A 27,917-nucleotide genomic window follows, 5' to 3' on the forward strand; every position below is an offset into this window, starting at 1 on the left:
TCAAGTGGTATGGGCACATCGAATATGAGCTCACACAGGGGGTATGTTAATATTCTTCAAGTATAGAGTACATTTTATTTGTTTTCATGGTGTTTGCTACCATTTCAGGAATTTAAAAGCCAGTTATATCAGTCTGAGACAGATCTTATATAAGATAAAAGGAGATCAGTGAGTCAGATGTTTTGTTTTAATAACAATCTTGTAGTTTAATGGTCAGTTTCCGATCCCAACCTTTCATTTAAAATATATTTTATGAATCAGATTTTAATTCTTCAACTGTGTTAAATGGCATTCCACCTTGTGCTTCTAGATCAGGCAATTTGCTGACGGTCTCAATCACTCCACAATAGATGCAATATCACTGGCTCGCTAATCACCGAGACAAAAGCAACATGTACACGTTCAGCCTTCAACACCATAATTTTCTCAGTATTGGTCAACAAGCTCCATTACATGGGCCTCCGTTTTCTCTCCTCTGCAACTGGATCCTTGTCTTCCTCATCAGAAGACCACAGTCAGTACGAATTGAAAGCAGCATCTCCTCTTGACTGATGATCAACACAGGCACATCTCAAGGATTTGTGCTTAGCCCACTGCTCTTCTCACTGGACACCTATGGCTTGGTAAAATTTAAATGACATCCATAAGCTTGCCAAGGACACCGTGACAATCGGCAGAATCACAAATGGCAATGAGGAAGCGTACAGGGACGAAGGTAGATCAGCTTGTTGAGTGGTGTCAGAATAACAACCTTGCACTCAACATTAATATAACCAAGGAGCTGATTGTGGATTTCAGGAGAACATAAACCAGTCCTTAATGAGGGCTCAGCAGTGGAGAGGGTCGAGAATGTCAAATTCCTGGGTGTCAACATCTCTGAGGATCTGTCCTGGGGCCTCCATGTCGATGCAATCATGAAAAAGGCTCGCCAGTAGTTGTACCTCGTGAGGTGTTTAAAGAATTTTGGTATGTCACTAAAAACTCTCAAATTTATCCAGGTTAAAATGAAAAGGATTCTGATTGGTTGCATCACTGCCTGGTACGGAGGTGCCAATCCACAGGACAGAAAAAACTCCAGAGAGTTGTTAACTCGGACAGCAACATCATGGACACCAGTCTTTACTCCATCGAGGACACATACAAGAGATGTTATCTGAAGAAAGCAACCTCTATCTTCAATGACCCACACCACTCAGGCCATGCTGCTACCATCAGGAGCCTAAAGATGAGCATTCCACGGCACAAAGACAGCTTCTTCCTTTCTGTCATCAGATTTCAGAATGGACAATGAAGCACAGGCACTACCTCACTTTCTCCTACATTTTTTTTTGCACTATTTATTTATTTTGAAAAGTAATTTATAGCAATATTTTCACTGTAATGGTGGTGCCAAACATCCAATTTCATGACATGCACATAACAATAAATTCTGATAAGTGTCACAGGTCAGGTAATACTTGTTTGCTTATCAGCTTCTCACCGCCCCGCCCCCCCAACCCCCACCTGGACACTCAGTCAGTGTCCAAGGGTAAAAACTATGTGATAATGATCAGTGGTGGTTGAATCACACATAAATAACTACTATAATGTAATGCCAGATATTGCACAATACTTATTGGTATTGAACAAACAGTGAGAAGCTTGGTCAGGCAGTATCCATTGAATAGAATGGTCAGGTCAGGACCCTTCATCAAGATGACCAATGGGATTCTGAACATTGCTGATTACCTCCTGACATACTTCACTCCTGCAGTCACTTCCTATTGGCTCACCGGATTTAAAACTCTGAGTATATTTTGCACAACATGGCGGCATGGTCAATGTAGCGGTGAGCGTAACGTTGTTTCAATGCCAATGATCGTGACCGGGGTTTGAATCCTGTGCTGTCTGTAAGGAGTTTGTATGTTCTCCCCGTATCTGCGTGGGATTTACCCGGGGCCTCTGGTTTCCTCCCACTGTTTGAAACATACTGGGGGCATTGTGATAGTACAGATCTATCACCAATGTACATAGTGTATATAGTTACTGTATCTAGACTGTGCTTACAGCGATTGGCTGAGAGTTAAGCCACGCCTATTGTCTGGGCCTTAAAGGGTTGTGTCCCTAGCCAGGTCGGTTCATTCTGGACTGGTCGGCCACCTGTGAAGAGCTCCTGTCTTTTGCTAATAAAATTGTAGAGCTCATCGAAAGAATCAAAGCCTTGGTTTGAATCAACAAGTCTTTGATTCTTTCGACGAGCTCTACAGGCATGTAGGGTGTAATTGGGTGGCATGGACTCATGGGCCGAAAGGGCCTGTTACCATGCTGTATGTCTAAATTTAAATTTTAAAAAAATTACATTTGTTCATATCTAACCTTTAAGGAGACATGTCACTTTGTTATTTCTCCAAGTGCCATAAGATTGTTCTTTAATACTGTTCCTTTCTTAAGAAATTGTTTCTGAAGAATGCAAAATTGAAAAAGCTTTGAATTAGCAAATTGATTCAATGATGCAAGCTCCAAAATATCTTTGAGATTTTAGATTGAACAGCATTATGTAAGACGAAACACACAATGGATTCAGCTGAACAAACAAATAACTGGCATCCAAAAAAAATGTGAGGGAAATTATAGGTTCAGACTGCAGTGCTTACAGTGTAAAGGTTTTAGACAGAAAGCAGTTGTGAACGTCTCACTGCAGGGTTTTGACCCAAAATGATGACAACTGCTTTTCTCTCATTTGATGAGAGAAAGTCTCTCAACTTTCTGAGTTACTCCAGTTGATTCTTACCTTTGTTTGAAGAAATTGTAAATATCTAAACATTCAGTTATATTTCCTCATCTAATTTCCAGTGTGTTCAGTATGATATTTTTTCAAGTCAGATTATAGCAAAGTCAAGGGCATAGGCCATTTCTGTAACCTATTAAGAAAGCACTTTAGTGGGAGGATTGTTCAGCCTATCATGGTTAATGATTTGCCAACAAATAGAAAGGATATTGGACAGAAATTGGAGCACCAAAACCTAATTATAATAAAGTTTAAAAATTATATATTGGATGGCGAAGACAGTCCAGTTATTTGTTTCTCTGTGTCACTGGGACATGTTAGAAGTGTGGGAATTAATGTAGTTATACAGCATAGAAATGGGTCTTTTGGACTACCAAGTCCATGCCAATTGCTTACGTTAATTCTAAACTCATTTCACTGCATTCTCCCCACATTCCCACCACCCATGCCCCCAACTTATGGTCACCATTAACTTGCCAACCCACACATCTGTGTGAGGAAATGGGAGCACCCTAAGGAAGACCATGCAAACTCCACACTGCACTGTACGTCAGGATTGAACCAAGGTGACTGGAGCTGAAAGCTTGCAGCTTCAGTGACTGTATTAATGAGCCATCCACAATGATGTTCACAAATTATCACATCGATTTAAAGGATAAGGAAATGTAAACTGCAATTGAGATTCTCTAGCGCTTGCTTGAAATGCTGGAAACAGTGGAGGTTTTTTTTTGTTCACAATTCTGATTTCCAGTTTCAGACTATTTTTTAGCTTTAATCTTGTCGGTCAGTCCCACAAACAGCAGCATCTCATCCTCGAAGTTGGTGGATTTTTACATTAATTTTAGACTGAACCTGTTCGTGCATCTAATTATCCACGCAGGTACTCTTTCTCGTTATGAAAGGGAACAGTTTAAAGTTCTGTTCGGACACTTGCATTTACTCTTATTTTCATGAGGGGCTCAGGCCTACATAAAGGACACTATTTGACCTGCATTTTGTGATAACATTGACTTCACTGCTTTCCATTCAACCTACTCACCTTTTTTTCCCTCTCCCGCTTTGGCTGTCCCCTCCCTCCTTTCCCCACCTATGATCTCCTGCTTTTGGCACCCCCTTTCTTCACCCCCCCCCCCCACTATTTTGTTTGGATACCTGCCAGCATTTTTTCATACTTTGATGAAAGGTTCAAGCCCATAATGTCGGTTTTGTATTTTCACCTTTGCTACATATAGGACGCTGACCTGCTGAGCTTTTCCAGCATTTTGTGTTTTTAAATTTGAACTTTTGAATCTCATTCCTGCATACAGTGCTTTTTGGAGTTGAAAAAAAAATACCTTTTAAACTTTGCTTTCTGTCTCTTTCTTTGTGTGCTATTTCTCATTCTGAACCTGAGTTGCTCCAAACTTGTCATCAATTTCTGTATTTATTACAATTTATTCTATATAAAATATGCTTAATCTTTTGGTATGTCGCCCCAGTTTGTGTGCTTTAAGTGGATGATTAATTTTATTGCCATTGCAGTTGAGAAGTATTAAAAGCAATTTTGGAGTGTTCTCTAAATGATTTGAGAAAGAGAAATGGTATAAATTAAATACATGCAAGGGAAAATTGTTTCAGTGAAATTTCTTTTTGGTGTTTAAGGATGGATTTTCTGTGAACTTACAGTACTATATCTTTAACTTCAAGGAGGCCACTGAAGAAATAACCTGCTCTGGCCAGAACTATAACTAGAGTTTGCTTCTGACTTCTGGTGCCACGTGGATCTTGTATTTTGTTTCTTAATTGTGTCTGATTTCTGAGAACTCCACTTTCTTCCCCTATCTCAAAGATGTATTTTAAATTGCCTCATGTCAATGGTCATAGGAGAATCTGGCGGTAGTTTGATTGGCATGTGAAAGCAGATGTCATTCACGAGGAAATGTGAGATTTCTTAAAAACAATATTAAATGAAAATCTAAAGAACACTGAGGTAGTTTTATTAATATCCTATGGATTTTGTTGTTTTAAAATACATGTCTAACTTACCAGGAGTTTCAACAGTTTAAAATATTCCAAACTTGTTGAGTTGTCTAATGTTTTCTGGTTCCTCGTTTATTTTCCCTGAAGGAGCAGTTAGTTGGGTAAACAGTGCAATTTAAGAGAAAAATATATATCGTGGCAATCCAGTTTGTGTAGGGAAAGTGATTTTTTTTTAATCACAGAAGTTCTGACAGCATATTTTTATTTCTTTTGTCAGAGAACATTAATGTCAATTCTTAGATCGCTATGCTCCAGAGAAAAACATCCTAGTCTGTCCAGTTTCTCTTAATTTAAGCCCTCCAGTCCAGTAACATTATTTTTTTTTTGCAACCCTTTCCAGCTTAATGACATCATTCCTTCAGCTTGGGTGATGAGAACTGCAGGCAATGCTCCAAATGTTACTATACCAATGTCATGTCCAGCTGAAACATGACCTTCCAACTTCTGCGCTCAGTGCCATGACCGATTGAACGCAAGCATGCCAATTGACTCCTTCACCACCCTGTCGATCTGTGTCACCACTTTCAACCAACGATGCTTGCTTCTCTCTGTTCCACAACGCTCTCCAGCACCCTATCATTTACTCTGTATGGCCTGCTTTGATTTGACTTCCCAAAAGACATTTATCTGAATTAAACTCCATTTGCCATTCCCTGGCCCTTTATTTTCTTTCTAGATTTATTTTATTACTTCACTTTAAATCATTCAGTTGTTACAAATTTCATCCACAGATCAGTAGACCACACTTCTGATTTTTAAAAAAATAAAATTTCAAAAATCAATTGTGGAGTGTTAACTGTAAATAACAGATTAAATGATTAAAAAGGAAGATAGAGAAATCTAAAGACATACCCACAATTCATAAACATATTAATAATTTTATTCCAATTAGAGAAAAATCCAATCCCCATCTGAAGATACTTAAAATATTCTGGCTCTATGTTGCTGTGAAACAGCAGTCTTTCATTTTTATTTTGCATGTCAGTAACATCTGACAAATACTGACAAACATTTGAGCACTTCTTGTCTTCATTTTCAAAGGATATTTTTGGAAGCATCTCAAATTGAACAGCTACTTTGAGAATGCTAATTAACATAAAAAATACAAATTAATGGCTCTAAGAACACTGGTATCTAAATGTTTTGGGTTTGAGAATGAAGGGGATGCAGAATCAGGAAATGAGTTTGGCCAGTAAAGACGGATTTGAGTTGAAATTTTCTTTGTGTACTGGGTTATTCTGGAATTCTTTATCCCAGAGGGCCTTTGACGTTGAGTTGTTGATTGTATTCAAGCTTGAGATTTGTTTGTGTACTAAAGCAATAACAGTGATCGATTAGGAAAATGAACAACTGCAGCATTGGTCCTGCTTGGTAGAATGGAAGATCCTGTTTGTGTGGTCAACACCTCTTTGTAATTATGATAATACTGCCAATCGAAATTTAAATTAAGCATTTAAAGACAACATTATTAAATCTGGTGATTGTATTATAATTTCATCCATCAGTATGGTTGCCTTCAGAATAGTTACAAAATTCTCTCATTCTGTAAGGAGAGTCGGGTGTCTCTTTACCTTGCATCGAACAGAAGGCAATTTTGTGTAATATTGCATGTTCTGTAATCTTACATGGCAATAAAGGAACAAATCTTGAAATTACCAGAACATTCCAACCATTTGTGTCATCTGAATGAGGCATCTTGTGTTGGTCAGTGTTGGTCGAGAACAAATAACAATGTTTGAAGAGAAATGTAAATTATTTTTACATTAGAAGACATTAACTTATCAGAGCATTTGACAGTCAGAACACCTTTTGTAAAATCTGAGGCGCCTGCAAGCTCACACCAAGACACAAGAGCAACTTGTCCGTCAACTACTCTTTGCAGACGATGCCGCTTTAGTTGCCCATTCAGAGCCAGCTCTTCAGCGCTTGACGTCCTGTTTTGCGGAAACTGCCAAAATGTTTGGCCTGGAAGTCAGCCTGAAGAAAACTGAGGTCCTTCGTCAGCCAGCTCCCCACCATGACTACCACCCCCCCCCCCCCCACATCTCCATCGGGAACACAAAACTCAAAACGGTCAACCAGTTTACCAATCTCGGCTGCACCATTTCATCGGATGCAAGGATTGACAATGAGATAGACAACAGACTCGCCAAGGCAAATAGCGCCTTTGGAAGACTACACAAAAGAGTCTGGAAAAACAACCACCTGAAGAAACACACAAAGATTAGTGTATACAGAGCCGTTGTCATACCCACACACCTGTTCAGCTCCGAATCATGGGTCCTCTACCGGCATCACCTACGGGTCCTAGAACGCTTCCACCAGTGTTGTCTCCAGTCTATCCTCAACATTCATTGGAGCGACTTCATCACCAACATCGAAGTACTCGAGATGGCAGAGGCCGACAGCATCGAATCCACGCTGGTGAAGATCCAACTGCGCTGGGTAGGTCACGTCTCCAGAATGGAGGACCATCGCCTTCCCAAGATCGTGTTATATGGCGAGCTCTCCACTGGCCACCGAGACAGAGGTGCACCAAAGAAGAGGTACAAGGACTGCCTAAAGAAATCTCATGGTGCCTGCCACATTGACCACTCCCAGTGGGCTGATATCGCCTCAAACCGTGCATCTTGGCGCCTCACAGTTCGGCGGGCAGCAACCTCCTTTGAAGAAGACCGCAGAGCCCACCTCACTGACAAAAGACAAAGGAGGAAAAACCCAACGCCCAACCCCAACCAACAAATTTTCCCTTGCATCTGCTGCAACCGTGTCTGCCTGTCCTGCATCAGACTTGTCAGCCACAAACGAGCCTGCAGCTGACGTGGACATTACTTCCATTAATCTTCGTCCGCGAAGCCAAGCCAAAGAAAGAAAGATGATGGAAAAAATGACAATCAAAAATTCTAATGTTTCACAGCAAATTTGAAAGAAATCACAAGTAATCCTATAATAAAAACCCATTTGTCATTCTGTGTTGACAGTTTAATGGTTGATGAAACAACGAATGTTCACATTTCAAGATTATTGTCTGAGTATAAACATGACATCATATACAACCCTGAGATTCTTTCTCCTGTGGGCAAGGTGGAATTACTACTAATTGGCAGTGCTTTTTTAAAAAAAAGAGCTGTAAATAGCGTAAACATGTACACAAATAAAGAAATGTAAACAAACTACATGAAGCAGAGAGAGAAAAAATCAATAAAGTGCAAAGTAAGAGTCCTTAAATGAGTCCCTGATTGCGTTTGTTATTGAGGAATGTGATGGGTGAAGGGGTAGCAGCTGTTCCTGAACCTGGTGGTGCAAGTCTTACGTCCTCTTTCCTGGAGGGAGTAGCGTGTACTGGGTGGTGTGGATTCTTGATGATTGCTGCTAGTCTGATGGTGGCATTCCCTGTAGATCAGTGGTTCCCAAACATTTTTGGGCTGCTACCCCATTGGCTCCCACACCATGTTCCCTAGCATTCCTTCCCGTCACACACACACACACACACACACACACACACACACACACACACACACACACACACACACACACACACACACACACACACACACACACACACACACACACACATAGTAAACCAATTTATTAGCAATATGAAAGGGTAAATTGACATCTCATCTGTAACTACATTGTCTCCATAGTTTCACACTATATTGTCCACATTTATTTTTGCTTGCTCTGCTGTGGCTGTCCCAGGTAGTCCTGTCTGGAGTGGTCTTGTCTCAAGCAGTCCTGCCCTGGCCAGTCACCATTTCTGTCTATTGCCATCCCAGGCAGTCGGTCGGTGTCCTGAGTGGTCCCATTCCGGCCAGTCACCATTCCTGGCTGAAGATAACTTACAATGCTTATTAACCTAAAGCCTTGGCCCTTAGTCCCCAAATCAGACCATGATACACAAATTCCACCACACATCTATGGAAATTTACTAGAATTTCTGATGTCATACCAAACCTCCATAAACTCCTGAGGAAGTAGAGGTGGGGATGTGCTTTCTTTGCGATGCCATTAGATTCAATGTCAGAGTACATAAATTGCATCATATAGAACTCTGAGATTTTTTGTCCTGCGGGAAAAGTGTTTTGGTGTTGGTGTGTTGGGTCCAGGAAACTTCCTCCGAGCTTAGACTCCTAAGAACTTGAATTTGCTCACCCTCTCCATCTCTGATTTCTCCCAACAATCACTCGATCATATCCCTCTTTTTTTCCCTTCCTGAAGTCACCAATCAGCCCCTTGGTTTTGGTAACGTTGAGTGTGAGGTTGTTGTTGCTGCACCAGTCAGCCAAGTTTATGATGGACCATTGCTTGTGGTGATGTTTTCTTGAAGACTATCACAGTTTTATTCTGGAGCATTACTGAACTGAATTAACCTAACTAAATAAAATAAAATTTTACAGAATAGAAAAATAGAAAAATATTTTTTTGAATAAAATCCAAGATTTAAATGAATCCAGTACACTCAAAATGTTCATTGATTATGTGGTTTAAAAGTCCAATGATGCCAACCTCCAATGGGATCAATATCGCATCCAAATTGTCTTCAAACGACAAAGTATCTGCAGAGGTGTGCCAAAATAATATGTTGTTCATTCTTGTCAAATAGATTGGTTGTAATTTTAGAAAGGATATATTGCATGCAATTCCTCCCAAAGAAACAATAAGTTGGTCTGTAGACTTGTGCTGGTGTTTACTCCAAGTCCTGGGCCCCACCGAAACCTTTACTTCCTTTTCCTTCAGGTGCTTACATAACTTCCCTTTAAATGCATCAATTCACTTTACATATTGGGTCAAGTTTCTTTCCTGTTTTCCTTATAGATACATTAATGGTGCAATCAATCATTTATGACATTAATAAATATAGGCCCTCTTCTTCCCAGTTTGGACACCATTGGGCCACCCCACTGTCTCCCGCAAATTGAAATAAGCAAACTGTTTCATAATTTTAAAGGTCAGTATATATTTTAAGATTACCATTGATGCCTTTTTTTAAGAAGCCTTGGAAATTCAAGGCTGTACTTGCAAATGTATTGTTCTGGTATGAGATACTGTAAGTGACTGACATCTATTCACTAAATTTTTTTTTTAAAGCTGAATATGAAGAAATTTGATATATAAAGACATTTTCCGATCCCATGAAGAAACATGAATGGAAAGGATGCAAATTTTTCTTGTTCTTTTTCTCAGGCATTTCTGCTGATCTTTTATCCAAAGTGCTGCAGGAGATCAGGTGACAGCCACCAAAATTCTACCTCGATCTTTTTGTGAACAATGTGGTTGGATTTCTCCTGCTGAGAACCAAAACTAAACCAATGTCATTTCTGCAGTGGGCAGCGCAGACCAGTTGCTAAACAAACTTATTTATTATGCTGGTTTCACAGGAGACGGGAATAAAGCTGCTGGTTGATTCTCTCTAGTTTTGAAAGGTGAAATGAATCATTCATGACACAAAATTACATTGCAGTTGGCATTTTAAATGCTCCCATTTTTGGACAACACTACAAGTGATCTATTATTGCCTTGTAGGATGCAAAACCCATAAACATAGGTGATGTAATTCATGCTCATGGTTACCAAGGGCTATGATTGTTTTTTTTTTAAACTTTATTTAAAATTTTATGACATGAATAAAATAAAAATTACATTTAAAGAAATAATAAAAAATAAGATAGTAAAAATTAGAATACTACATCATTAAACTACACAAATTAACCCGGCTATGATTGTTTGAGATGATTAAGGTTTACATTTAAGAAAGTAATTGTTGAAATGGGTGCACCCATTGTTGTCCCAAATTATAACCAGGCATGAAGAGCTCAATAACACTGGTATCTCATTGACAGAGACGTCGCTGCGACTGCCAAGGCTCTCACCAAGGTGACGCCAGGGCGACCGACGTCTGAGATGTCTCCGCGATGTCTTCAGACAAGGTGACAACCAATTCGCCCGGAAGTCACGGGGACATCTCCAAGTCGTCTTCTCAGTTGCGGCGACGTCTCCAACGGTTGCGGCGATGTCGCGGAGACTAATCTTGTCCGCGACTGGGGAGACATCTCCGCGACGTCGCCGCAACATCTTCTTGGTCTCGGAGATGTCGCGGAGACATTTCCCCAGATGCAGACAAAATTAGTCTCCAAGACCTGCTGGAGACTGGACAAAGTCTCCCAAAAAAAATCGAGAATGTTTGAATTTCCCGCAACTCCCTGGAGACCCAGCTCGTCTCCAGGAGACGTTGCGGTGACTCAAGTCGCCACCTAGTCTCCAGGCCAATGAGATAGGCCCTTAAACCCTTCAAAGCTTGCTCTCCAACACAGGGTTATTGTTCTTAATTACTTTGTGCTAATGTCAATCAGCAAATACAATTCAATACAATTTCCTTGAAGGATTCCACTAAGCCTTTCCTGTTCTTTCACCTGTGTGTCCATGTTCCATTGATAAAATCAGATTCGGGGGGCGGGAAGTTTTGTAAACTTGGAGTAGTCTAAGTTACCTTATTGTTTAAGAACAAATAGCAGGACAATTTATGTGATTAGTGCTTGTGGCTAGGACCTGCTGCTTTAAAATATTAATCCATGGTTTCCAACCATGACCCCCAGTGCATGTGTATGAAATTTTCACTTCTGTGAATACATTTTCAATTTCACTCTTTTGATTGGATTTTTGATTTTTTTTAAAATGTAAGAGAAACAGGAATAGGCATGTTTTCGACTCTCTTGGTCCATTCATTTATCAACAATAATTTCCCATGAAATTGCATAATGCTGTTCTGACTGTTAGCATGTGCAAAACTAAAGTGTTGTTTTTAAAAAATTGCTTGATTCTTGGAATCTGACCAAGTTTATTCAAATGAATATTGAGTGTTTTTCTAAATTCACTTGTATTTTATTCATATCAAATTTTTCCTGAATAATGTTGAGTGAAATAACACTTTAGATAATATTTTTCATTACCTCGGGATGTCTCAAGGGGCTTCATCTCCATTAAGGCACTCTTTTGAAGTAAGGCTCAAAAAGGAATGGCTGTAAATTGCGGACAGCAAAATTTTCCCATCTTGAATTAATTGACTATGTGAGGATTGGGTATGAATACTGACCAGTGCACAGGAATGGGTCTAAAATAGATCCAAGGCATGTTTGTATTCACCAGAGACGGCAAGTGTAGGTTTGCTGTCTGATGGTTCATCCAAACCATGACACCTTGACCCTTGAATCACTCCAGTGCGGTGCCAGACTTCATTTAAAATGCATGCCACTTCCCGGAAGCGAGACCTGAGCTCATGATCTGCTCACTTGGAGGGGAGAGTTCAGCCACTAAATCAAAGCTGACACCCAAGTTCTGATCATCTGGATGACGTTCTGGGTGTACAGGTGAAGTCAATGAAGTTGAGGCAAACTGAACTCGTGCTGTGTCCTTGTGATCTGCGTTCAGATTGCCTGCACTCCACCTGATTCCTCAGGTTTGCCGCAATCCATTTACAGCCACCCAAGTGATTTTGTGCTCCAAACCAAACCGCATGCCATCATTGTCCTCTTGCCTGAAATATTACAAAGTACTGTTCAGATGTTGAGAACAGATCAGAGGTTCCTTGTTTTTGACGTTGCTGATATTTAAAGCAGATTGAAAAGTTATTCATCAGCCAACAAGAGTGTGGAATTTTCATGATCATTCACTGAAGAAAGTGGAATTGATCTTTAGATAGAAAAAATTATATTGTTATAATTTCTGATGAATGATAATCTCTCAAGGTTTATATCCATGTATACGACAACAGGAAAAATATCATAACTCAAGAAACTTGTGAAAGCTTCTTTTGACGTAGAGCACAGTAACAGGCCCTTCCAGGCCATAGGCCCGTGCTGCCACGTACCCCAATTAAACTCCAATCCCCACACTTTTTGAAGCATTGGAGGAAACTAGATTGGTATCCGGTTGAAGGGTGCCCAGACGGAAGATGAATAGGAGTCCCTTATCATCGCCAGGTTGTTTGTTCAGTCATGCTGAAATATTAATGTGTGTATTGTTGCTGCCATGAAGAGATGGTTAATTGCTTACAAATTCAGTGATACGGAAATGTTTGGGTATCAAAGGTGTCAGCTCGTTCTTTAATTGATTTTTTTAATGATATCTACCAGTCTGTGTGACTCTTTCCCTTGACTAGTCTGCATTTCCTTCAGTTCATCTCTCTTTTCTGTCAAGTTTTCAGAATGTGGTAAAAATTGTTCTCAGCCTGATGCCAGATACTGAATATGATGGAAGATGTGTGTCACAGTTCATTTTGAAAATTCAAAAATCTATTGTTTAACGGAATTAAATTTGGCGAGATAAGTGCAACAGACAACTGCCCGTGTATTATACTTTCAGTGACGTTGATATTGGTGGAGAATGATGCCAGTGCTTTAAGACTTCCAAGTGTTGTTGCCATATTGCAAACTGGCTTCATGCATCTCAATGACAATAAATGGCTGAATTTTCTTTATTTCATCTGGTGACTTATATTTTTTTCCTTAATTCAGTTACCAGTTGCAATGGTGGACGGAATTGCTAATACGGATCACAGATGGGTTTGTTTCAAAAAGCATGCAAGCATTTTTAACAATCCTGATTATGGGGGAAAACTGGTGGAAACATTAATGGCTCTAAATGCAGCCAAATTACCAGAACGCAATGACTTGCACCCAAGTGGTTAAAAAGAAGGGGTTGCAAAAATAATGGAGTAATTGGTTGAACTTTAAAAAAAAATCATTGTTCTGTGTGGGTACTCATGGATAGGAAAACCATAGATAGGGGCACAGAAAGCAGGAAATGCATGAGGCTTGTTCATTTAATGTCTGTTCTTAGCAAGATGCTGAGTTTATAATCAAGGATGAAATATAGTACAACTCCGATTATCCAAAATGGTCAGGACTGGACCCATTTTGGATAAACTTTTTTTTAAGAAATGGTCATTTTTTTTAAAAACAGCCCAGTAGCAACAGCGAATCACTTGTAATTGTGTTTATACAACAACAAGCATTAAAGTAATGTTTAATTCCCACCAAAAAAAACACTGGCCTCCGCCAATCATCGACACCTCCCCACCGAAGCCCCGCTGCTGCTGGGTGGCCTGGGGTCCTCTGCTTCCGGCACTGGGGGCCCAGAGTCCGCTGGTGTTGGGGGCCAGGGGTCAGTTCAGCTCTGGAAAAATTTCAGATAACCTCGCTTATCCAAATTTTTAAAAAATTTGATTAACTGAGGATTTCAGAGAATCTGATTTTGAATAATTGGAATTGTACTGTAACACATCATTTAGAGAACCTTAAAATATCAAGCAAAGATGCTCTGGTTTGATAAGAGGTAGTCATATTTGACATTTGGTGAAGTTCTTCAAGGAGGTCACTGAGAATCGATGGAAATGCATTTGGATTTTCAGAAAGCATTTCAAGCCACATGAGAGTGCATAAGAGTTGATAGTATTGGGGAAGTATGTTAGCATGTATTGAACAGTAGCTATCCAAGCAATCTGAGGGTCTGAATAAATGCGTCAATTTCTGGGTGGAAGGATGTAGTTCATGGAATAACCTCGTGAAATAGTTCTTGGTCTTCAATTATTTGGCATTGATAATAATGACCTGGAATAGGAGGCAGACCAGGATGGGGAGGGGAGAAGAATCTTAGGGTTGTGTATGATGTACTCTGGCAATAAATTTGAACTTTAAATTTTATTTTTAAAGTTATCAAGTTTGATAATGACACTAAAATGGATGGGAGGAAATGTTGCATGACAAGGACATACAGTATAATTTTGCAGCTGAATATTGATTGAGTGGGAGAAAACTTAACAAATGAAATTTAATGTGGGAAAGTGTGAAGTGTTGCCCTTTGGTAAGCGGAGTTAAAAGGCAGGCTTAGTTATACAGATAAAAAATGTAAATGAATGAAGGACATGTTCTTGTGCACAAATTTCAAAAGCTTGTGGGCAGAAGATGATGGCTGAATACAGCATGTACTTCAGAAGAAAGTTCACATCAGCATTTCTTGCAAGGATGTTTAAGTTCAGTAATGAGGAAGATGTGATGTCGTTAATGGAAGTGATTTCAGATTTATTGTCAGAGTTTATACATGACATCACATACAACCCTGAGATTCTTTTTCATGCTGACAAGGCAGAATTACCAAAGAAATGCAAAGAAAACTATACTCAATGTACACATGTAAACAAATAAAGAAATATAAACAAAATGTGCAATACAGAGAGAGAAAAAAAACAATAAAGTTCAAAAGTAAGAGTCCTTAAATGAGTCTCTGATTAATTTTGTTGTTGAGGAGTCTGATGGTGGAGGGGGAGCAGCTGTTCCTGAACCTGGTAGTGCGAGTCTTGTGGCTCCTATACCTTTTTACTGACAGTATGGGAATAGAACAGAGTGTGTGCTGGGTGGTGTGGATCCTTGATGATTGCTGGTGCTCTCCAACAGCAGGGTTCCCTGTAGATGGTCTCACTGCTGTTTCTGCCAGTTCACCGAACAGTTGTACCAGCTTCATGAATGGACACCGTTCCTCTGGTATTTGGCTACGTAAAGCTCACTGACCACCAATGGTTCAATTTGTAAAGTGAAATATGGCTCAGATGCTGCCATATTTCATCACCATTTAGTCCGGTAGGGAAAGCTCAAACTGCTGAGAAGAAAGGTCAAATGGACATTTCACCCAATACCAGATACCTGGACTGGCTGGGGTAGAGATAACAATCATTTCAATACTGTCTCTAACTTTTTGGGGTTCTCTTACTTCAGTTTGTATTTTTCTTCAATTCCCTGATTGCTTGAGACAAAAGGATTCATAGGCTTTTGGCAGGCTGGTGTCAGGGTCTTGTTGGTCCTCCTCCTGAGGTATCTCAGCCCCAGTGTTTATACTGCCTTTTTGGGTACCTCAGCTCATTCATCTCTTTGTATTCAGGTATGGCAAGTCCAGGTGAACGAGCAGCATTGCAGGTCAGGGTCAATGCTATCCAAGTTTCAAGATTTAAAATTCCTTTATCGTCGTGATATAAAATGTGTATAATATTACGTGAAATTTGCTTTAGTTTATCATAAGGCAGACAGATTCGCCATCAGCAGAAATTGCCCGGCACCTCTTACAGTCAGAAAAAGAGAAGTAAAAAAGACTTCCCCCATAATCACCGAGTGTTTGTGGATTTGCCTCCACTACTCCTGATGCCTCCGCCACCACAAATAAACCAGTCCAAACCATTTACCCGAGCTTCAAGTACAAATTTCCAACATAATCAGGGAGCCTCCAGCGTATTCGGCCCTGTGGCATCTCAGTTCCGATACCTAGTACCCCATCAGTAAGTCTCGAGCTAGTTTCCAGCAGCCCGCAGCCTGGCGTGAGTCCTTTGACATCAGTTGCCAGCAGCCCGCGGCCTGCGTGGGTTCCTTGCCTCGAATCACTAGCCCATTTTCTGCACAAGGCATAATTGCTAACTTTATTTCGGAACCTATTGCCACAGTTTAGCGTACTCCACCCTCAACATCAGAAGTACAATTTATATTAAACTGCAAATAAATAAACACGAAGATAATAGAAAAGCAAAAAAAAAAATCGGTGAAACCTCTCAAATAAAAGTGGTCCTCAGGACTCAATAGTGAATTTAACAGTTTCAGATCAGCGATCTTTCCAATTTGTGTCAGGATAGTTCTGATGTCAGACCATTAACCTGTATCGTTAACTCTCCCACCATCAATCCCAATCTGAGTGTTCAATACATTCTCTTTTATTTCTGATGATCAGAACCAGGTTTTGGCTTTATTCTCTGCCAACAGTGTGCATTCTGTCTGCACTTCCTTCAGAGAGATGGGCTGTGATTCATAATCATTCATCCTCCTCTCTTCGACAGCACTAACATTGAGATTGTCACTTGGGCAATACTGATCTCCGCCCAATTACATTCAAAACCACCTCCCTCCCCCACCTCCTGTAACAAAAACCTTGCATGTTTTCTCAGTTCTAAAACGTTCACCCTATTTTTCTCTCCATCTGATGTCTAGCCTGTTGAATATGTCCAGCCTTTTGCATATGATCAATTGCTGTTGTGTCCAGTTGAGGATATCTTTTGGATTTAAGATGAAAGATAACATTGACCCTTTCCCTAAATAGTGTGCACCATAATTGATGGTTTTATTTCACTCCTGCAGGGAATTGAATTGTGCATGAGAATTCAACACATTTTCCAACCTGAACAGTTCCGACTGGAATTTGGGGTGGTGAGTGAACTTTTCTTAAAATTATCAATGGCTTAGATGTTCTCTTGTACAATTAATTGACAAAAGGACTGCTGTTCTGTGACTGTTCACCACATGTTCAAACAAAAACAAAAGATTTGAATTCTCGTCAGAAATGCTTCTAGTGATTGTAAATAAAACAAGTTACTTGGAAATGCAGTTTCTCTTGCATGAATAACAAAATATTGCGTCTTAATAGTCCACAAGCATCAAGGATCATGGTTGATAGACGATAGTAGAAGCCATTGCTCTGCTTAGAAGTTCCTGTGATTCTGTTCAATATCATCTTGAATAAACAGGCCAGATCTTGGCAAAACTTCCCAATGGGTGAACAGCTCCTCCAGCAAAAGCTGCCTTGTTCAATAATACACTTGCCCATCAGCCGAAAATAAACAAGCTGGGGCAGAACCTACAACCTTGCCAGGGGTGAGAGTGCAGCTATCTATAAATGTCCAGAACTTGAAACAAAAAAAATTGAAATGATGGATATGCAAGATTGGACAATGAGTGATGCACAAGTAGCCTTACCTTCCTTTGAAGCGACTTACAAAATTTACAGTTTAATTGACTGAATTTCATTCAACCAAATCTTGGGATATGAGCAGGTCGAATATATTCAACAAAGCAAAGCTCTCTGATAATGTATGCAATCTGCATGATCAAATACTACCATTTAGCAACCTTCTATTTCTTTCATTTATTTTTTCATGTTAAAAGGGGGGGAAAAAGATTTCTGGCTAAACAAGCAAGAGTGGGCAATCGTATCTGATCCAGCAGAGGATTCGTGGCGTTTAAAACAAACTGAGCTATTATTTAGTTACCCAATGAAATTTGAGGCCTCAGTTAAACACATATGATACAAACAAAAACATTCTGGCTATGGGCAAGAATATGGCAAATAGAACTTATTTTAATTGGAGATCAGACAATCTAAATTTTTCTGGTATTTTAGATGATCAATTGAGTCTTTGTATCAATTATAGTATTCCATGTTATTTATGGTTTACTGGTGTAATTCATTTAACTAAAGAATTTATTGATGAGAAGAGTACAATATTTAATGTATAGAAATTTGCCCAGTTAAATATGTAATAATAATTATATAGTAGTCAGTTTTGGAACTTGCATTTCATAGTTTTACATTTCATCTTTGTTTATCTACACTAATATACAAGCCATTTTGTTTAGATATAAATTACGTTTACTCAGTTGCATATCTTAGTTCTTGCTGTCAACGTTTTGGGCGGATAAAACCTGTTTTTTTTAAACAGTCACAAAACACCTCTTGTTGCCTCAGAAAGGCAGCCAACCAGGTCCAGTGCCACCGTTAGGAAAACTGGGCATGCCTAGAGTGCAGACCTCAAAGGGGTGCTGTTGAAGAGAGAAAATTGTGCCCCACAGTTCAGGTAGGCAGAGGAGAGGTTTTGGAGTTGGTGTGGGGAGCTTTGGGATGTGCCTGTAGGCTGATTGCTGAGGGGAGGGTTTGGAGTGGGGCATCACGAGCTCCATTGTGCACCTGTAGGCTGACTACCGAGGGGAGGGTTCAGGCATCGGGAGCTTTGGTGTAGGCCAAGAGGAGGGTTTGGAGTCAGGCATTGGGAGCTCTGGTGTAGGACGATGTAGCTCCCAATGCCCAACTCTGAACCCTATCCTTGGGCTACACCGGAGCTCTGGATGCCCAAATCCTGACTCTGAACTTTCCCCTGACCCTTTGACCTACCGCACACACACACCGGAGTCTGGTGTGCAGTAGTAGGCTGAGGGGAGGGTTCGGAGTCAGTGTCAGGGTGCTCCTGATGTATGCTCCTGTAGCAGGCTGACTGCTAAGGAGTCTTATGTAAGCCTAAATGTGTATTTGGCTATTAGAATAAATGAGATTTTATATTTATTGTTCCAATAATTCTAATTTTGGTTCGAGCAATTTATAAACACTTCATCAAGAAAAGTTGATCAGTCCATGACTAACCCCTTTTTAGAGGATTATAACTCATGAGAAGAGCAACCAAGCAGATTTGAGACCAAGATGTTCCAGGGTAACTCAGGACAGGTTCTAGCTTGTTTCTAATAGCAGAATAAGTATCAATATTCATAGATGAGAAATAAAAATATATAAATTCTTGAAATAAATCAACTCATCAATTACTCCATGCTATTTTTGTAGTTATATCCTAGTTGTCAAAGTTTCATGAAACATGAGAACTTGAAAAGTCAGACTAACAGAGAAGCATTCTTGAATCTCTGTGTATTAAGCCATGCTAAAATTATATAGTTACATTGTTTTTCGAGGAGGTTGCTAAAAAAGTTGAGGGGAAGGTGGTGGATGTTGTCTATTTGGACTTTAGTAAGGCTTTTGATAAGGTTCCCCATAAAAGGTTAGTAAGGAAGGTGAAAGCATTCGGTATTAATGATGAAGTAGTGAGATGAAGTCAACAATGGTTGGATGGGAGATGCCAGAGAGTAGTTTTGTCGAATTGGAGGCTGGTGTTAAGTGGACTGCCTCAGGGATCAGTACTGGGTCCACTTTAGATGATAGGCTGGCAAAATGGATTAGTAAATTTGCAGATGATACAATGGTTGGCAGTGTTGTGGACAGTGAGGAAGATTATCAAAGCTTACAGGGCGATATAGGACAGTTAGAAGAGTGGGCTGAAAGATGGCTGATGGAGTTTAATACAGGTACACAATCCTTTATTCAGATATCTAAAATCCGGAAAGCTCCAAAATTCGACAGGTGGGGAGAGAGACAGCAGCGCGAGTTGGGGAGGAGAGGGGAAGATGGGAGACGGCAGCACGACTGGAAAGGGGTGAGGGTGGATATGGCAGCACAATTCAGGTGGGTTTAAATCTGGCTTTCCAAAATCAGGAAAAATCCAAAACTCAAGACACACTGTTCCCCCAAGGATAAAAGATTATGTACCTCTACTGAAAAATATGAGGTGTTATATTTTGGTAGGACTAATCAAAATAGGACAGACATGTCAAATGGTAGACAATTGAGGAGTGCAGTGGAACAAAAGGATTTAGGAGTCATGGTACATAATTCTCTGAAAGTTGAATCACATGTGGATAGGGTGGTGAAGGCATTTAGTATGTTGGCTTTCATAAATCAGAGTATTGAATTCAAGAGTTGGGATGTTATGTTGAAATTGTATAAGGCCAAATTTGGAATATTGTGTGCAGTTTTGGTCACTGAATTAGAGGAAGGATATAAACAGTATAGAGAGTGTGCAGAGGAGGTTTACAAGAATGCTGCCAGGGTTTCAGGGCTTGAGTTACAGGGAATGGTTGAGCAGACTGGGACTTTATTCTCTGGAGCATAGAAGGTTGAGGGGTAATTTGATAGAGGTATTCAAAATTATAAGGGGGATGGATAGAGTCAGTGTGGCCTTTTCCACTTAGAGTGGGGAAGATTCAAACAAGAGGGGATGGATTGAGAGTAAAAGGGGAGAAGTTTAAGGGAAACATAAGGGGAAATGTCTGTAGAGCTCGTCGAAAGAACCAAAGACTTGTTGATCCAAACCAAGGCTTTTATTTGCAAAAGACAGGAGCTCTTCACAGGTGGCCGACCAGTCTGGAATGATCCAACCTGGCTAGAGACACAACCCTTTAAGGCCCAGACAGTAGGCGTGGCTTAGCTCTCAGCCAATCGCTGTAAGCACAGTCAAGATACTGTAACTATATACACTATATACATTGGTGATAGATCTGTACTATCACAATGTCTTCATGCAGAGGGTGGTGGGGTATGGAATGAGCTTCTGGCAGTGGTGGGAGAAGCAAGATCGATGTTAATATTCAAGGATAGTTGGATAGGTATATAGGTAAAGGGGTGTGGTGCGTTATGGGCCAAATGCGGGTCAGTGGGACTAGGTGGGAGATGATGTTCGGCACAGACTAGTAGGGCCAAACTGGCCTGTTTCTGTGCTGTAAACTATTATATGGTTATTATATATTTTATGGTTACATTTCGCTCAGGGTTCTCTATCAATGTATTGCAAGTTCTCACAGTTGTTGCATAGTATGATGATACTATCCTTCCGGGCAGTTCTTAAAGAGACATGGAATCAACTTTATTATTGCTATAGTTGATGCTGTCTCACGGAGGTGCAACGAATCGAGCTACTACCTCACAACTCCAGCGATCTGGCTTCTGGCCGCTTGCACATTCTCTCTGTGACCATGTGGCCTTCCTCTAGAGGCTACAGTTTCCTCTTGATGTGGGCAGGTAGATTACTGGCTATTGCTGTAGTGTGTAAGTGGGTTGTAGAATCTGGGGGATAGGGGTGGGGGGGGGAATAATGATAGAAATATGGGAAAAAAAAAATTTAAAAAGGAATAGCATAAATTTGTAAAAATGGTTACAGGAAAGTCAGAGCAAACTTGATGGGCTAACGGGGCATTTTTATACTGTATCAATCTTGTGGGGGAAAAAATGGAAACTGGAAGGTACATAGACTTAAAGGTGTGTGAAGTAAAAGGTTTTAATATTGTGTTGCCCTTATGCATTCTACCGAGTGCCCTTTAGCTCAAAATGATTTGTATGCCAAATTATTTTCTTTTGTATTTGAAAAAGATAATCAAAGATTGAAATATTACTTGCAATTTAAAATAAATTTAGCAGTTTCAAGTTTTGTGCTTTTTATTTCTTCTATAAAACATCTGTTTTTGAAAATCGGAATTGGCAATTTTTTTTGAGGGGTTGCAATTAGATGGCCTTGCCTAGGGTGTAAAATTGTCCTGCACCGAACATACTAAAGGACACATCACATCCCAGACGCAATCTGTTCATTGGGCTGAAGGCTCATGAGTGCAAACGGTTGCACCAATCAGCTTAAAGATGGTTTCTTCAGGCTTGTGAATGAACTTCACAACAGTGCTGTCACGCGGCCCCAGTTTGCTACAAATTGACTTTTCTTTTAATTGTAAGTCAATACTCAATAAAATGTGCTCTTGGCATGACTTAATGAATGTGAACACTAACCTGTTGGACTGCTTGCGGAAGATCCCCTTTCACTGTACTGGGGATTATGTGACAAATAAACTTAACATGCAACACTGTTACAGCGCCAGCGATTGGGGCCATGGTTCGAATCCGGTGCTGTCTGCAAGGAGTTTGTGTGTTCCTCCCGTGTCTGCAGGAGTTTTCCTTGGGTGCTCAGGTTTCCTCCTGCCATTCAAAATGTACTGGGGGTTGTAGTTCAGTTGGGTGTAATTGAGCAGCACGGGCTCATGGGCCGAAAGGGCCTGTGACCCGGCTCTATGTCTCAAAAATTTTAAATTTAAATGTAACTTATGAATATCTGGTTGTTATTTCTAAAATGTTGTTTTATGCAAGGTTAAATGTATATTCCATATTGCGGATAACTATTCTGTATATCTCGAATTTTGATGTAGGGCCACTGAAATCTGAGAAGGACCTGCTCTTTTCACCAAACCAGCCTTCAGTTTTGATCAGATTACGTTTTACATTTAAACTTAATTGTTTGAACTGATGTCAACTTTAATCAAGCAAATTAAGTGCAATGTTATTCGTTGATTTCAGATTATCCCTAATTAACTGATTCAAAATAAAAAGCCACTTGATGAAGGAATAGTTGAAAAATAATGCAGCGGATAAATAACATCTAATGCATCCCTCTATTATGGGCAAAACTTGGGCCCTCATTTTTAATATCACAAGCTCATGAACATTTTATCCTGTAAATTGCTGGGAGCGAAGGAGAATAAAGGCAACATAGCAACACAATTTTTTTGTTTTAAAATTTGGCTTGTTAAATATAGATTATCAATCATTATTTTTATGATCAAAATCAGAATTTATTATCCTAAATGTGTGATGAAATTTCTTGTTGTGCGTTCCAGAAATATAAGCAGGAGTAAGGCATCCGGCCCATCAAGCCTGCTGCACCATTCAATGAGATCATGGCTGATCTGCTGATAGGGCCACCTCCCCCTACTCGCTTTTCCCCATTTTCCTCAATACCCTTACTATATAGAAATCTATCCAATCTTGCCTTAAATATATTTACTGAAGTTGCTTCTGATGCTTCAATGGCCATCAAATTCCTCAGATTCACCAAAGATCCTCCTCATCTTTGAATGAAATCTACTACCCTGAATCATGAGGGTCTTCCTCCATTCCCCTGATGGAAACAACCTATTTACCTCTACTCATCTATATGTTTCTATGGGTGGCACGGTTAGGGTAGTGGTTAGTGCGATGCTGTTGCAGCATCAGCGATCGGTACTGGGGTTTGAATCCCACACTATCTGTAAGGAGACTGCACATTCTCCCTGTGTCTGCATGGGTTTCCTCTGGGTGCTCCCCTTTTTCTCCTACCATTCAAAAATGTACCGCGGGATGGGTTGTTGGTCAATTGGCTGTATTTGGGCGGCATGGACTTATGGGCCAAAGGGTACTGTTACTGTGCTGTTTGTCTAAATTAAAAACATAAACATTTAAAAAATGCCCTCTCATTCCTCAAAATTCCAGCAAATACAGTCCAAGAAGATGCAATCTCTCTCGTAGTCTAACCCCTTCTTGAATCTACCTGTTGAACCTCCTCTGCATCACCTCCAAAGCCAGTACATCCTTCCTCAAGTAAGGAGACCGGAACTGCACGCAGTGCTCCAGCTGTGGCCGATATTGCTGTAAATAGCATTTTTTAAAAGATTAATTTTCCATTAAGTACAGTTTGTCAATCATTTTTTATCCTTGCATTTCAATGGGGCCAAAAATGTGACTATTTGAGAAAGATCCAGAAGAATGAAGGAGAAAGGGGATAAATTAAATTCAAGCACGTTACAAATATTGAAAGGGAAAGGACAATGGTCAGAGAAGAAGGTGGAAAGCAAGAGTAAAAAGCTTAAAAAAAAATGCCCCAAAGAAAAAATTAGTATCTGACAAATGAGAATCAATTCACATTTTTCCTCTTCAGGATTGAAGGGATTAATAAGAATTGTTTCGACACTTAACATGTCGCTGAAATGTTACCTGACTATTAAGTATGAGCCCTATCTTTCATGGTAAATTAATTCAAAATTTAATTTCTAAAGTTCTTAAAAATAATCGGTGCTTGAGGATGAACTGCCAATTTGCAAAGAGTATGATGTGCATGAGACAATCTGCATTTATCTCTTGCTCACTGTACCGTGCTGGATATTCCTAAATTGGCAGCAAATCCATTAACAGCAAGATTTTTTTGTGAACAAAGGTTGGTCTTTAGTTCTGAGGGTCAGGAAAGTAATGGCAGTGGAAAAGGGTTTCTTAAATTTGTTTTCTCTCTGCTTCAAAAGGCAAAAGCAGGAAACTGAAATCACTCTGTTCAGAAGAGCCAATTCCTATTTTATTTGTTGTGACATAGCTTTGAGAGATTGATCTTCATATCATGCAGTAATTTGGCAGCATTGATTATTTTTTTTCTCTCTGAACATCCCTTCACACTTTAGAATCCCAACCCAATTCTTCACGACCATTCTGTCATATATTTAGATGCAGATCCTATTACTGGGAAGACCATTCAGAAATCTTGACGACTTGATTAAAACACAGCGATTACTGGGAAAGCCATTTCCTCGATTTCAGCGCATCTTCCAGATTGATGTTCATTGAATCTTCCTGCCTTTCCTGTAGCTCTTGTTCATCAGACTTATTGCCAGAGTACATACATGACATCACATACAACCTTTAAATTCTTTTTTCCTGTGGGCAGGGCAGCATTGCCACTTATTGACTATTCAAGAAGGTGCATGTAAACAAATAAAGAAATGTGAACAAACTGTGCGATCCAGAGGGGGGGGGGGGGGGGGGGAAATCAATAAAGTACAAAAGTAAGAGTCCTTAATGAGTCTCTGAGTTTGTTGTTGAAAAGTCTGGTGGTGGAGGGGTAGCAGCTGTTCCTTAACCTGGTGATACAATTCCTGAGTCAGATGGGAAATTGTGTCATGATCTTGCCCAATTATTCAAGTTGACATTTAAGTTCTATGTTACTGTTAAGGAAGAACAATCACTTTTTGTTGTTTAAATTTTTGGTTAACATTTCTCCCCAAAAGTGGCCAGACATCTTGTTGTTGAATATTACTGGGGGCAATGCTGTTTCTTATCCTTTCTTTCCTTCCTTGTTCATAAAACTCACATTTTATTTTACCATTAGTCTTGCAGTCTTTCTCCTGCTATGTTACCTTCCCTATCAGCTCTTCTCTGCTACTCCCACCCTCTCAAGCTTACCCCTTGAGCAGTCTACCATTGAACTCAGGGAAATTGGAGAAGAGTCAGCTGCCTGGCCCTTCATCGCTCATCCATGCTGGCTTCAACCCATAACACTGGAAAGTAAATTATTTCAAAAGGTTGGCTTCCTGAAAAGTAAATTGGGGCTTGCAATAGACAACTTCAAGCTGAACATGAAGATAATTTCACATTTGCTGCATCTCTTAGGAAGTTGGAGAAACATTACATTAACTTTCATTGAATTTAGCATGTTTAACTGCATAATGATACTGACACAAGGTCTCAGGTTGACTGCACAACAAATTTGCAGAGCCCAGGGTTTGTCTTGGTCACCAATTTTATAACTGAAGGAGACCTTTTAAGCTTTCTTAATAAGTTATGCTGCATCTTTGAGCCTAAAGCATATACTCCCCACAAATGTAACAGAACGTATCACAGCTATTGCAACATTGATGAGACATTTCTGCTCCATTGAATCTTCATGAAGACAACAAATTGTTAAGTAGACTCACTTTGCTATTGCCTGAAATACATGTGCAACAATATGTGTTCAATCTATAATCAATGTGTAATGCACCGTATTTGTATATGTCAGCTATTTTTTATAGCCTATCTGCATTTATCCTGACTAAGCATGCCCAGGCATAGCAGCTGCATTGAGTCCATGCCCAGGCATGCTTGGACTGACCAAAACAGCTTGCTTTGTGGACAATATACAAGTAGACCTAAAATATGACTGGTAACGACAAAAATAGATTTTATCTAAAAAAAAGAAGCATGTGATTGGAGAATTTTAAGTTAATTTTCATGATCATCAACCTAAAATCCATAAAATTCACCTTAGTGTTCAGGAAGCAAAATATTCATTGTCCAGTGTAACCCTCAATTTCTCTCTGTAATCCTCACTTCCACAATATTTCAAATATTTATTTTCCACATTAGATATCTATTGATCTGACTCCATCATACACGAGGGCAGAAAATTCCAATGACACCATCTTCTGAGAGAAGAGTTTCCAACAGACTAAATATGTACTACCAATCAACCACAATCCGACAGAGAGTCATGATTAATAGGCTTTAATCACCTTAAAGTGTCAGCACAGCTTGCAATGTTGCTGACCCAGTTCCAAGGCGGCTACTGAGGGAGGGGTTTGGGCATGATGGACTTTATGGGGATATCTGAGATGGAGGAGTCACAGGTTCAGGGGGCGGGCCAGCCCATGCAGCACATGTATACATCTATATGCAAGAGTGGTAGCCCCACAAAATGATTGGGCTATTATTTTGTAATAATGCCCCCTTTTTCAATGACTCCCTACTCGTGTTTTCCAATCTTATAGTGCTTTTCTGGAATTTAGCAAATTTTGAAAAATGTTGACCCATGGGTCCATTATCATTACAGCCACCTTTTGTCAGGTCATCGAGTCCTGGTGGTTTGTATGTCTTCACTCATGAGTTTCCATGTTACTTTATTCCTTGTGACTGGGATTTTTACAAGCTCCTCCAGGTTATTTAAAATGACCCATCTGTTCTCTAAGAGATATTTACAGTATCCTCCACACTGATGCAAAAAAAATGGATTTTAACACATCTGCTTTTCATTTGTTTCATTATATTATTTCACCAGCTTTGTTCTCCAGAAGTCTACAGCAACCTGTCCCTCTTTCTTCCTATTTATATATCCATAGAAATTCTTATTGTTTGTTTTTATATTAAATTCAAGTTTTCCCTCAAAATTAATGTTCTCCCTTGTAAGTTTCTTCATCTTTTGATGCAAGATCAGAAAATATTTCCCAGTCTATGGCTCTTTCTACTTTGCCTGCCCCACTTTTCAATTTCATATTTTCCTTGACCTCATTTGTTAACGACAGATTGTGCCTCCTTCTAATTGGAATAAATTCATGCTGAGTGTGGTGGACCAGCTGTATATATCTAGGGTAATGTCCACGTCAGCTCCAGGCTCGTTTGTGGCTGACAAGTCCGATGCGGGACAGGCAGATACGGTTGCAGCGGTTGCAAGGGAAAATTGATTGGTTGGGGTTGAGTGTTGGGTTTTTCCTCCTTTGTCTTTTGACAATGAGGTGGGCTTTGCGGTCTTCTTCAAAGGAGGTTGCTGCCCGCCGAACTGTGAGGCGCTAAGATGCACGGTTTGAGGCGATATCAGCCCACTGGCGATGGTCAATGTGGCAGGCACCAAGAGATTTCTTTCGGCAGTCCTTGTACCTCTTCTTTGGTGCACCTCTGTCTCGGTGACCAGTGGAGAGCTCGCCATATAACATGATCTTGGGAAGGCGATGGTCCTCCATTCTGGAGACGTGACCTACCCAGCGCAGTTGTTTCTCTTCTGGCCTGTCACTTGGATTATTTTCGCATTCCCTCTTCGACAACCCTGCCTGACTTTGTGGAAGTTGTGGACATGGGGTGTTCTCCCTCAGCCGACGTCTCAAATCGTGCTGTGGTCTCAGCCTCCTGGTCGATCTCTGATCACGTTGGCTGATTGATCCTCATGGTACATGGCCTATTCTTTGCAGGTTCCATAATATAATATTTCCCTGATGCATTCCACAAATTCTTCTTTCCACAGGATGCTAATATCTTTGAATAAGTAACGAATTTGACGTGCACTTTACCTATGCACCAAAAA

General features: G+C 40.1%; 1 protein-coding gene across 29 annotated transcripts in view; it reads left to right on the top strand.

The window, feature by feature from the left end:
- Window positions 1–27,917, top strand: part of LOC138735739 (disks large-associated protein 4-like) — a 482,104-nt gene that overhangs the window by 25,488 nt on the left and 428,699 nt on the right. For 21 of the 29 annotated variants that reach the window (XM_069884054.1, XM_069884061.1, XM_069884059.1 and 18 more), the window contains exon 2: window positions 16,957–17,025. The gene's annotated coding sequence lies outside the window, so the exon portion shown is untranslated. Of the gene's footprint in view, window positions 1–9,666; window positions 9,738–10,697; window positions 10,717–15,718; window positions 15,754–16,956; window positions 17,026–18,314; window positions 18,450–27,917 lie in introns of those variants that run through there. The other 8 variants (XM_069884055.1, XM_069884063.1, XM_069884064.1 and 5 more) reach the window with 5 other exon arrangements.

Source organism: Narcine bancroftii, chromosome 6 (assembly GCF_036971445.1).
Source record: "Narcine bancroftii isolate sNarBan1 chromosome 6, sNarBan1.hap1, whole genome shotgun sequence".
In the NCBI taxonomy this organism is placed as follows: Eukaryota; Metazoa; Chordata; class Chondrichthyes; order Torpediniformes; family Narcinidae; genus Narcine; species Narcine bancroftii.